This window comes from Schistocerca americana, chromosome 4, assembly GCF_021461395.2.
Source record: "Schistocerca americana isolate TAMUIC-IGC-003095 chromosome 4, iqSchAmer2.1, whole genome shotgun sequence".
NCBI classification, from domain to species: Eukaryota; Metazoa; Arthropoda; class Insecta; order Orthoptera; family Acrididae; genus Schistocerca; species Schistocerca americana.
The window spans coordinates 302,924,332-302,936,339 of record NC_060122.1 but is presented as its reverse complement, the minus strand read 5'-3'; the positions used below and the strand labels follow the sequence as shown (position 1 = coordinate 302,936,339).

Sequence of the window (12,008 nt, the reverse complement as noted above, 5' to 3'; positions counted from 1 at the left end):
ACATGGGGAACCATGTGGAGGCGGCGCCATTACCGCTGACGGCGACCCATTCGTCTGCAGTACAGCTTTCACTTACAACATACGGCATAAAGGTTTTCTGGGTATAAACTCTCCCTTCAAACAGGCCTTGGAAGGCCCAACGGGACCGACCGACCGCCGTGTCATCCTCAGCCCACACGCGTCATTGGATGCGGATATGGAGGGGTATGTGGTCAGCACATAGCTCTTCCGGCCGTATGTCAGTTTACGAGACCGGAGCCGCTACTTCTCAATCAAGCAGCTTCTCAGTTTACCTCACTAGGGCTGGGTGCACCCTCCTTGCCAACAGCTCTCGACAGACCGGATGGTCACCCATCCAAGTTCTAGCCCAGCCCGACAGCGCTTAACTTCGGTGATCTGACGGGAACCGGTGTTACCACTGTAGCAACGCCGTTGGCTTTCTGGGTATGGTACCGCATTATATTGTGTAAAACTACTGCTGGAGAAAACCAACGTTTCGGCCATGGCTGCAGCGGCCTTCTTCTGTGTCTACTGGTGCGTTCCAATTATGCAGTGTCCCTTATATTTTGTTATTACTGTACACTGCGCATGCCATTACGTCATAATTTTAAAAAGATCATTCATTTCATTCGTCACTTAAGGAAGAAGGACGGGGACCTTTATTTTAGTAGATTATTGCGGTGGAGGGAGAGCGTAACCTCTGTTGCCTACTGGCTCTTGTACTATGTGCCATGAAAGGTGGTCACTGGCGAATGAGATGTTGGCTCCCGTTTACCAAATGCTGTGCAAAACTTTTTGAACCCGCTTTGTATATCACGAAATGCACGTCTAAATAGATAAAACTTATGTGTAAAACTGAGTAACGTGCTAGGTCATTGAACACAACAGGTCACAATCTGTAACTGTTCGCACCCACCTTCCGTAAACTACAACGCAGGCAGATAGCAAGAGCGATTGTTGGAACCTGTTTCTCATACTAGGTGCGTAAAATCGGCAATTTATATTTTTAGGAAACAATATTATTTATTCGTCTACATCAACGATAAACCCTTCAAATTAGTCCCTATTAGGTATTATACACTTAACCACTGCTATTTTCAATTTCTGAAACATTTCTGGAACTCGATCTTTGGCATAGCTTTTAGAAAGTGTTGTTCAAGCGTGTGCGAAATCTTATGGGACTTAACTGCTAAGGTCATCAATCCCTAAGCTTACACACTACTTAACCTAAATTATCCTAAGGACAAACACACACACCCATGCCCGGGGGAGGACTCGAACTTCCGCCGGGACCAGTCGCATAGTCCATGACTCAGCGCCTTAGACCGCTCGTCTAATTTAGAAAGTGTGACAGGACCGCTGTTATCTTCTGTATACACAAATGATCTGGTGAACAGTGTAAACAGCAGACTGCGGCCGTTCACTGCTGATGCTGTGGTGAATGGAAGGTGTCGTCGTTGAGTGACTGTAGAAGGATACAAGATGACTTAGACAACATTTCTAGTTGGTGCCATGGATGGCAGGGAAGTTTAAGTTAATGCAGATGAGTAGGAAAAACAAACTCATAATGTTCGAGTACATTAGTAGTGTGCATCTTGACACAGTCACGTCGATTAAATACCTAGGCATAATGTTGCAAAGCGGATTGGACTGGAGGGAGCACGTAAACATCGACAGTAAGGAAGGCGAATGGTCGAGTTCGGTTCATAGCAGAATTTTAAGAATGTGTGGTTCATCTGTAAAGGGGACTACATACAGGACACTAGTACTGCTCGAGTGTTTGGGATCCACGGACTCTGAATCTGCCATGACAGCTTTGTTTCTTATACACTATATAATCAAAAGAATCCGGACACCCCAAAAACATACGTTTTTCGTATTAGGTGCATTGTGCTGCCACCTACTGTCAGGTACTCCGTATCAGCGACCTCAGAAGTCATTAGACATAGTGAGAGAGCGGAATGGGGCGCTCCGCGGAACTCACGGACTTCAAACGTGGTCAGGTGATTGGTTGTCACTTGTGTTATACGTCTGTACGCGAGAATTCCACACTCCTAAATATCGCTCGTGCCACTGTTTCCGATGTGACAGTGAAGTGGAAACGTGAAGGGAAACGTACAGCACAAAAGCGTACAGGCTGACACCGTCTGTTGACCCACAGAGACTGCTGACAGTTGAAGAGGGTCATAATGTGTAATAGACAGACATCTATCCAGAACATTACACAGGAATTCCAAATTACGTCAGAAATCACTGCAAGTACTATGACAGTTAGGTGGGAAGTGAGAAAATTTTGATTTCATGGTCGAGAGGCTGCTCATAAGCCACACATCACGTCGGTAAATGCCAAACGACGCCTCGCTTGATGCAAGGAGCGTAAACATTGGACGATTGAACACTGGAAAAACGTTGTGTGGAGTGGCAAATCACGGTACACAATGTGGCGATCGATGGCATGGTGTGGGTATGGCGAATACCCGGTGAACGTCATCTGCTAGCGTGTGCAGTGCCAACAGTAAAATGTGGAAGCGGTGGTGTTGTAGTGTGTTCGTGTTTTTCATGGAGGGGGCTTGCACCACTTGATTTTTTTGCGTTGCACTATCACAGCACAGGCTTACATTGATCTTTTAAGCACCTTCTTGCTTCCCACCGTTGAAGACCAATTCGGGGATGGTGATTGCATCTTTCAACACGATCGAGCATCTGTTCATAATGCACGACCTGTGGCGGAGTGGTTACACGACAGTAACATCCCTGTAATGGACTGGCCTGCACAGAGTCCTGCTCTGAACCCTATAGAACACCTCTGGGATGGTTTGGAAGGCTGACGTCGTGCCAGGCCTCACCGACCGACATCGATACCTCTCCCCAGTGCAGCACTCCGTGAAGAATGGGCTGCCATTCCCCAAAAAGCCTTCCAGCACCTGATTGAACGTATGCCTGCGAGAGTGGAAGCTGTCATCAAGGCTAACGGTGGGCCAACACCATGTTGAAATCCAGCGTTACCGATGGAGGGCGCCTCGAACTTGTAAGTCATTTTCAACCATGTATCCGGATACTTTTGATCACATAGTGTATACTGTCTTTATAATTCTGAGCACCAAGATGTTCATGACGATCTGATGATCGGTTCTTCTTGAAATATGTCAAATAAAGTCGTTAATTCATCTGCTGGTGACTTCATATTCGGTGATCAATACATAAATTGTGCAGAGCTCCTATTGATTTTGCAGTGGTTGCATGTTGATTAGTACTGCGAAAAGCTTTTGCTGACATTTTAAAGCCTTTCGTTGTTCATTTAAGAATAAACGATCTCAATAGTTCAGAAAGATTCGCGCGCTACTCCCACAGCTAAATACTTGTTCCTTCGTGTCTCATCAGTTGCCAAAAACCTTGCTTGAGTGTGATGAGTACTTTGCGTAATATTTGGGATGTAAGTGTTAGTGCATAACTGTCGGCATAGGAAAAGCACGATGGGCAACTGAAGTTTTGATTTTAGTGACTAGTAGATCACTAACAAGCTAGTCATAGGTTATATAGGAAAATTTCTGCATATTCGTAAGAACTTGATGATTGTATGCTGGACGTCTTCCTCACACGTTTCCACGATTGTGTACGTTGGGTCTTTTAAAATAGTAGTTCTAGATGCGGTATGTAGTTCATTATTTGGTTTATTTACGATTCTAATTTCAGTGAAGATGTCGATTTGGAAAATCGATTTAACATAAGCATCGGACACAGCGATGATGATACAATAAGAACAACTTATATGTGACAACATACATAATATTTAATTTAAAGGACAACCTAATTTTTAAAAAATGAAGTTAACTTTACGGGTGTCCATATAACGAGGCCATCCTGACATATTACCATGGCATATATCCTCCTGCGAAATCTGAATAGAAATTGTGATCTGATGGCTAGCACTTCATCTGTGATAGCGAACTGGACGACGAATGCCATGCATATGGATAACATCAAGGAATACGTCTGAGGATGTCTTAGTTAAGTGAAACTGCTAGTGTTTTATGGAAAGCTGATTTCAGTTTCGACTGCACTTTAAACGAAATCTTCATATATAATCTATCATGACGTCATGTACAAAATTATGATATATAGTTCTAGGTAAGTATCTTATTTGTGCAAAGAACATTACTTTTATTTTATTTTCTGCTGTAGGTGGTAAAAGACTGCGGCACGGTGGAATTCTCGAGGTAGCGTCTGTTTGCCTGGTAAAATAAATCACAATTCTGGCGTAGCAGGCAACTGGATCCATAAATTCAGTTACGACTCTACCAAGGACAACCTTTGATTGCTTCATTATCCGCCGACGCCACATCATTCTTCTGCTGGCGTTCATTTGTTTAACTCGTTCATTCGTACTCTGCTTTCCTGCTTCAGACGCTCACGAGCAACAGCCGTTGCCGAAAATAAAAGGAGCAGCGGGTGAGCGCACTGTTGCGTCTGAGGCGCCTACAGTCTAAAACGGCGAAGCACGGGTCGGCGCCTGCCGTGCGAATTCGTCACCCGCTGACGTCATCGGCGCCTAATGACTGCCGCTACGCCACCACTCGCCGGTGGGATATTAGCGACGCCTGGCACTCACCGTGTGTCACGAGGCGAGGAGAAGCACAACCGGTGCAACTGATTAAAAGGAGATGTATGGGAAAATGGCAAGTATAAGCTAACGTAACTTTTGCTGTTTGAGAGATAACTGAACCAAATTTTGCACATGTTGACCTTATGGTAAACGCTACAATCTGAAATTTTTCAATTTTTGTATCACATGACTTGACCGAGACGATGCTGGACATTTTTAAACACAGACTATCATTCAGGAACATTTTCTCAAAGATTACTTATCACGCTCACAACGTGATAAGTTCTTTTTAGTGATTAAACAAATCTGTTTACCATTTTTAATATCATTCTTAGAACTCTCACGCAAGCAAGTTTTGCTTCCCAAAATTTTAAAGAAAATTGGAAATAATGTACTTTGAAAACATTTGTATCACGGAAAGTTTTGTTACAGTATCTACAAAGTCTATAGCAAATTTCGCCTTTTTATCTGCAAGGGTTGAGCAGAAAATGTTCTTTATGTACTGAAAATGTAAGTTGCGGGAAATTCAAAAAGAAGATTTCATTACGATTTAAGCCAAAAACAAGTACCTTAATGTTAGCCATAACCACACATTTGGCCTTCTTGGCCCTTTTCTTCTAGTCAGATTCTTCTGGATGTGCCCTTTTGGCAATATCCTTCACTGACATTTCAGAAGTAGTATTACGCGTGTTATCTACCTTTTGCAATAGATTTTCAGCGAAGCAGCCTGCAACAAACCCTAGTCTCGTAAGGATCCTGATTCTTCCAGTGTTACCATCACTGAACACTTGACAACTGAAATATTGGCTTCATGACATTTAAGACTTATTCAGGAAGACTGTGTTTATGTAAATTGGTTTTATTTTCTGCCTTTGCTTGCTTGTATTTGCACTAAGATATATCACACAGTTCATGAACAGGCTTAACCTCAGTTGACAACTGGTGGAAAAAAATTGCCTTCTGCATTGCCTTCAGATCTCCTGTGTTTCTCTTATTTGTTTGTCATAATGTATTGCAAATTGTGGACCTCTTTACTAGGGAGACATTGTGGCCCATCAAGTGGCTTTCCATCTTTGAGTTTTACACCTCTGCATTCACGTTTCAGTTTCAGAAGCCTTCCACAATCCTCTTTTGAATGTGCTGCACACATTCAAACTTTTCTATGTTGTACTAATTTCCATAAGCTTTACTTTCTACAAATGACCTGAAAGCACTAGAATCATCATCACCAAGATATTTCACATATTTGACTTAATATTCCACTTCACTTTGTCGAAATATTAATTTCATTCCTGCGAGCTCCATCCCACTACTCTTACGCAGGCTGTTCCGTGTTCCATTTTCCACTGTTCCTCTTCTTACTTATCATCTGGTGTCTTCTTTGAGCACAAGTAGCGCATATTTGTTCATCACCTGCATATCCAAAATTTTTCTAGTTTCAACACTTATGTCAGATTAAACACCATATAGAGAGGTGTGGTCCCTTTTCATTCAGTGCTACAATATGAAACACACAGATCAGTAGAAGGCAAAGGTTATTTATTTCTGTCTGAAAGTCTGTTTTGAATAAAACTGACTGCCTTGTTCGCTGCAGTTGACAAAAAGCTATTGCATTCTGATTTCAAGGCATCCACAAGATGATTGTTTAGTATTGTGTATCTAGCAGGTGAAGGTGGCATATTCATTATTGTACAAAACAAACTGCTACCTTCCCTTCCAACACCAACGCATCTCACTCCATAGCAGAATCTAATGTTCGCTTCATACACCAAATTCTTAGTGATCGACCTTTTGAACTGTATGTTAGTTTGAAGTCATATTACAAACAATACCCTCCCTGTCATTGCTGTCATATAACCTTAAAGATTAATTGCTACAGTTATCACATGAACGCAAATGGTTAATTATGACACACATAATTTCTAAATCGATTATCCTAAAACCATTATTCAGTTCATTTTTAATAGATCGAAACTCTAAATCAGTTCCACGCTTCTTCTATGAACTGCTTGTCTTGCTAGGTTCACGATTATCTTCCGCTGAATTACGTTCACTCTCTTGGTGAAACTATTTATTTATACATAAATAACGATTTTCAGTCACTTTCTTGAAAACCTTACTGTTATATCTTGGCATTTTGAACGGTAATTCAGTCACAAATTTTACAGACACTAATGCTTCTTCCAGTAACAACAAAACAATAAAGGTTTGTATTTCAACACCACAGACAATAACAGCAGGCAAAGATAGACAGCAGCAGGCAAAGATAACGAACACACTGCAAATTGGCTCACTGCCCTCTATACTCTGCAGATGATTCTCTGACCACGGGAAATCATAAAACATTGCAAACAATGACAGAGTTGTGTAGAAAAGGGGGCATGGCTCTATGCATTGGTTGAAGCAGTGTGAACTAAACTCTGAAAGCTAGAGACGTAATTTCTAACATGCTACAGAACTAAAAGGTGACAAAAATTTTCAACATTTTTGACCAATTTTACGTACATTCCCCATTAAGACTCTTTTACACGAACGACTTTCTTGTCTCAATCGGCTACTAGTGGCAAATAAGTCTACTGCAGCGCCCCTGGCGTTTAATTCCTGTACTAAATTTCGCTTGTCACAAGTTTTCGATTTCGTTTACGCGGCAGAACCAAAAGTGCGTGTTTCATCAGCCCTGCCTGCTGTGGCGTTTGGTACCTGAAAGGTGAATGTGAGGTTCTCAACGACCATCCTTTTCACGAAAAAATTGAAAGGTAAGGTCAAGAACGATAAGAGTTTGCTAATGATAATAACAAAATTTATATCGGAGGATCTTGACAACAGACATATGGTAAATTCTCCACACTTCTAAGAGGTAAAAGAATAGGAAAAATGTGATCCAAACATATAAGAATGTCTAAATTTATTTACTCGAGAAAATGTATAGTTACAAACACATATAACAACCTTAAGAAGACACAAAATGGCGCATTTTATACCAGTTTGTTTCTTCTTTTCTTTCTAAGTGTCAGAAAACATCGAAAATTATTTTGTTATTTAACTGGATCCAACTTTTTTTACTAGTGAAAAAGTTACTATTAAAATATCTATCCGTTTATGTTCTTATTTATGCATAGTGTAGTCTTTTTCCTTGTCCAGACAGTATATGTAGTAAATGACTTTTTGCTTTCAGGTATTTCGTCTTTTATGGAAGAACATTAAAATGAAAAATTAATGCGTTCGAGCAACCTTTCCATAGTGTGATGAGAACAAAGCGAACAACAAACGAAAGATTAAGAAGACATAAACTACATTATTATGACAGGAGTGATTTTAGTAATAATATGTTAATGTCTTATATTAGCGGACGAAGCCACATTCCCCTGTTACTGCGCATGTGCGGTGTGCAGCATATTCAAAATCTTAGAACTACACTCCTGAGACGGTCAACTGATCACTAACATCACTGAGCCACTCGCTACGTGATAGGCGGCTGATTTACATACAAGCACGTGACATGCACTTGCCAGAAAGGTAGAAAGTCGCTCGCGTAAAACTGGCCTTAATCTGCCCTTTTGCGTTCGTCTCACCCTGTAACGCATCAACTTTTCTGCTTGTAAGTTATTTGGCAATTTGTCTATTTTCGTGCTTGTTACTGGACTGTCAGTACTGTCCTACTGTGTCCCAAGGCGACAGAAATCGTACGACTGTGATACCTGTTTCTCACATCAGTTGCGATTTAATAATTCTCTAGTACTCGATCTTTTGTTGCTGTGTAAAGCATATTTATTCTTATTTTATACATACATATATTTACTTTTTCGTATTAATTGATTCTTCCATCTTCTGTCGGTAAAACAATGTTGTACCATATTTAAAGGGCTAAAAGCACACAAATTCCTTTTTGTTTCACTCATATTTACATACTGCTAATTCGCTGTCGGCCTCTAGAGCTATTATCAGTTAAAACCGACCAGGTCCACAAAGACGCTACTAATGTGCAAGAAACCTAACCCTGAACATTTAAATAAAGACGAAACTAATTGGCGTTCGTAACTATTACTCAAAAACCACTACTACAATCAAACTGTGCTTTGCCAATAAAAATTGAAACACTAAAATTCCGCAGCAACACTATGAGACACACACTGTTCACTGACCCATTAAAGATCAGAATTACAAAGAAAATGTTTCGAATTTGCGCAATGAAAACGTCAGATGAGAAACGAAACAATCAACAAAATATGAAAATAATCTCACCTGAAAAATTACAGCATAATTAGCAGCAGCAACACACCATGAAGAAATCACACAAGCTAAAATATGCTAAAGTAAAACTAAATTACTGGGAGAAAGATTGGAATGATTTTCTCATACTAAAAAAACACTTCTTACTTGAAATGAAAATAATAATCCGTTCATTAGAATGACAATGCAGTATTTTATACTTTTATTTCACAGGAACATAAAATTCACAGAAAACCAAAAACTTTACTTTCTTTACAAAAGTCTTACAAGGCAGTGCTTTTACGATTAGGCAAACTAAAATGAATTAAATTGAAATGACCTAAAGTGGGGTGGGAAGGTGGACTGTTCTGTTACAAGAATCGCTAACAATATCAGAACGCGCCAGCAAAACAATTATTACCTTAAAAACATACCCATATTGCAAATCCATTCTCTCCGTTCTATCATTGCTGCATGTATAAGCCCTTCCGTCAGATTAATAATTGATAACAGTTTTCTTCAGCAAAATCCTCCTCCAATGTGTACTCTGCTTAAATTTCTGCCAGCTTATTGCATGTTCAACACACAAATACTCTTTGCTCTACAACTGACACAAAGATACACAAGTTCAGAGGTACTACTGTCACTTCCCTAAATCGACTATTCCACAGATGTCACACGCGACTGCTTCGCTCTAGTATCATGAAATTTCCGCTCATTCTAAAATAATCCCCAAATAAATCCCTGTCCACCTATGTACGTCAACCTTTCAAGCATACTTCGCTTGTGGGTAGCGTCAAACCGAAATAGAAAATTAACGATGATATGACAGCTTTGTTTACATTTTTCGTTAAGACTGAATATTTAATATTACACGTATTTGCTCTTTTTTGTCATATTTATTTATTAATGACGGCAGTGGGGCAGGATTATTGCTGCTATGGATGCTTATCGAAATTCGTCAAAAGAAAATAGTTACTTTTTATAATTAAGTACCATAAAAGTCGTATTATAAGGGGCAGCCAAATGAAAACGCGACAGCTGGGAAAAAAACTTAGTAAGCTGTTTATTATTTCAAAAGTAATCGCCATAACTGTTAAAACATACATACCATTGTGAGACAAGATTATCAATGCCTTCATAGCAAATGTTTGAGGTTGGCTAGGGAATCACGAATGTACTAGGTGCACACCTCATCGTAAGAAGCAAATCGGTGGACAGGAATGACTTTCTTCAAGGCATCAAAAATATGGAAATCGCATGGGGAGAGATCGGGACTGTCTGCAGGATGTGTAAGGGATCCCAGCAAAACTTCTGCAACTTAATCGAAACAATCTTGGCAACATGTGACCGTCGACTTGCTTTGCAGACAAGATGGTGCACACCTTGGTAAAACATGGTTCCCTACGCAGTCACCAACATCTTTCCGTAAAGGCATTGACTGTCTTCTCTCACATTGTGATAATGTATTAATAGTAGGGTATGGCGGTTACTACTGAAATAATAAACAGTTCACCTGCTTATTTCCATCTGTCGCGTTTTCATTTGACTGCTCCTTATGTAATGATCATACTAATAAAATGCACTTTGTGTGTTGATTACTATCGAGACACAGTGTAATGAAGGCATGAAGGCCATATGTTTCCGAGCCAGTTGCTGGATAAATTAGGCAGTGTAGGAGTTTGCTGTCAGTCAGTCCGTTGACTTTATGTGCATTTCGAGCAATTTGCACCTTCAGATAAGATATGCAGGGTGATTTTAGTTAATGAGCACAATCTGCAGGTAAACCAAGCCTGAGATAATAAGGAGCAAAATCGTGAAATGGACTTGGGGCCGGAAGTGCGTTTCAAGAGAGGTGCACCTGCCTGAAGGGGAAATTAAAGGTTTTTGACAGTGAACACGGTGTCAGTCCCAGGCATGTGGCCCACCAACATGGAATAAGCTAGACGGCTATGTGGAACATTCTCCACAACTGCCACAGTCCGTATCACTTACAATGCGCGCAGACCTCATCACCTAAGGACTTGCCTCCACAGCGACGGTTTTTTCGCTGGTTCATCACACAGGCCACCAGCGATCCGGGATTTCTGTCATCTATCCTACTTCTGGATGAGTCTGCCTCTACCAAGGGAAGTATTGTTAAACTAAAGCCACCTGTAAGCTACGGAGAATCTCCATATTGTAGTGGCAGCGAACCATCAGCACTGGTTCATCCTTACTGTGTGGTCGAGGATTATTGGCATGATGGTGGCCCAGCTAACTGCCTTCTTGAGGGGGAGCTAAAATACTAGCACAGATCACTCACTTGTTGCGTCCTCCCATGTGCTTTCAATCAATGAAACCTACACTCTCAAAGATCTCTTATTTCTGTTTTCAAGTGGAAGCACCTCGCTTGGAACTCATTTCCGGTCATATGTCGATATGACATTTTTTACTCCTTTTAGTTTCCTGTAATCTATCTCCACTTAGCAAACTCGCTCTGTATATGTTGCTGTAGTGCTCTTCAGTCCATAGAATGTTTTAATGCAATTCTATCCTGGGCAAGCCTCTTCTTCTTCGAATGACTACTGCGACCTATACCCATTTGAACTTGTTTACTGTATATATCTCTGGTCTCTCTTATAGTTTTTTACCACCCACACTTCCCTCCAGTACTAAACTGATGATTCCTTGATATCTCAGAAAGTGTCCCATCAACTGATCCCTTTTTACACTCAAGTTGTGCCACAGATTTCTTTACTCCCCAATTCTGATCAGTACCTTCTCTTAATTACGCAATCTACACATCTCATCTTCAGTATTTTTCTTTAGTACCACATTTCAAAAGCTTATATTCTCTTCTTGTCAGAATTGCTTATCATCCAGGTTTCACTTCCAAATAAGGTTCCACTCCAGACAAATACATTCGGGGAAGACATCCTAGCACTTAGATTGATATTCTATGTTAACAAATTTCTCTTCTTCAGAAATGCTTATCTTGCCGTTGCACTCCGCATTTATATCCTCCTTTCTTGGCCATCATAAGCAAAACTCATTTACTACTTCTAGTGTCGCATTTCCTTATCTGATTTTCTCAGCATCGACTGATTAAATTCCACTATATTCAATTACCTTTGTTTTTCCTTTGTTCATCTTCATCTTATATCCTCCTTTCAAGACATTGCCAATTCCGTTTAACTGCTCTTTCAAGTCCTTT

At 40.5% G+C, this 12,008-nt stretch overlaps 1 pseudogene; it reads right to left on the bottom strand.

Annotated features, from left to right (window-relative positions):
• Positions 1 to 319: 319 nt before the first annotated feature.
• LOC124614203 lies at positions 320 to 437 on the bottom strand (annotated as a pseudogene).
• Between the last annotated feature and the right edge of the window lie 11,571 nt (positions 438 to 12,008).